Source organism: Numida meleagris, chromosome 1 (assembly GCF_002078875.1).
Source record: "Numida meleagris isolate 19003 breed g44 Domestic line chromosome 1, NumMel1.0, whole genome shotgun sequence".
Classification (NCBI taxonomy): Eukaryota; Metazoa; Chordata; class Aves; order Galliformes; family Numididae; genus Numida; species Numida meleagris.
The window spans coordinates 16,248,631-16,249,696 of record NC_034409.1 but is presented as its reverse complement, the minus strand read 5'-3'; positions in this window follow the sequence as shown (position 1 = coordinate 16,249,696).

Here is a 1,066-nt window from a genome sequence, read left to right as displayed (position 1 = left end):
CTGCATGGTGATCAGAAACATTACATTTCCAAATCAGACTCACATAATAGACTGATTTCCTAGCCTACTTAAGGTTCTAGTTTACCATATACTGAAATCATTTTAAACATGCGTCCAACAAACCTTTCAAGATCAAAATGACTTGCACAGGAGAAGAAAAAAAGCAGACTCAAATAGGAGTATTTTAAGAGAATCATATCTGAACTTTTTTGTAGGTTAAGAAAAGAAGTTTTGTGAAGGCACAGATGGGATCTTTCATACCACAAGCAACACTGCAATTTTCCTGAGAGCTGGCAGCTGGAGATCCTACCTACCTCAGAGTTACAGGGCCTCTTCTGGTCCTTGCTGCACCAAGGCACTAGTGGAGAAGGGTTTGAGGTTCCTGCTGCTGCAGAGGGGTGAGGGGAAGGGTAAGATGCATGCTTAGTCCCACGAGCACCCTCTTTATCCTGTTTTCTGGATGGCTTTTCTGAGATTAACACAGGTAAGGACTTGCTGTGCAAAATGTGAATTGCTGTGTGCTAGGGTCCAGGCACCTCGGTGGTAATGCCTTAGAGAAGGCATGTCAGCTCCAGGGTAGGTGACTTAAGCAGGATTGCCTGTGACAGGCAGGTGCTGCAGTCACCCAGTGGCTTTCTTCCCCTTTTCCCGAAGAGCTGCTGAGATGAAACAGTGATCGCTTGCTCCTAAATACCACTGTTTTGTAACTCCGGTGCTGCACAACTTGATGCCTTTCATCACAAAGCCTGGTGCTTCTCAGCACAGCCACATCTCACTTAGCTCGCTTATGTTCTCTTACATGCATGTTTAGCAAAGCAGTTCCGTCAGTGAGATCAGCTGAGTTACCAGGGCTGTCCCATCAGCCTAACATATGTTTGGACTATTGAAAGCACATTCACACACACACACAGACACACACACAATAGCAGCAAGAAAAGCTTTTTTTATTCAAAGGTATAGCATTACTTTTGTAATACTTGTTATCCACTATTGCCATCTAAAGCTTACTCCCTTAATGCTGATTGGATATTTTTGCTGAGGCATGTAGCAGTGAAGCATGAAGCAG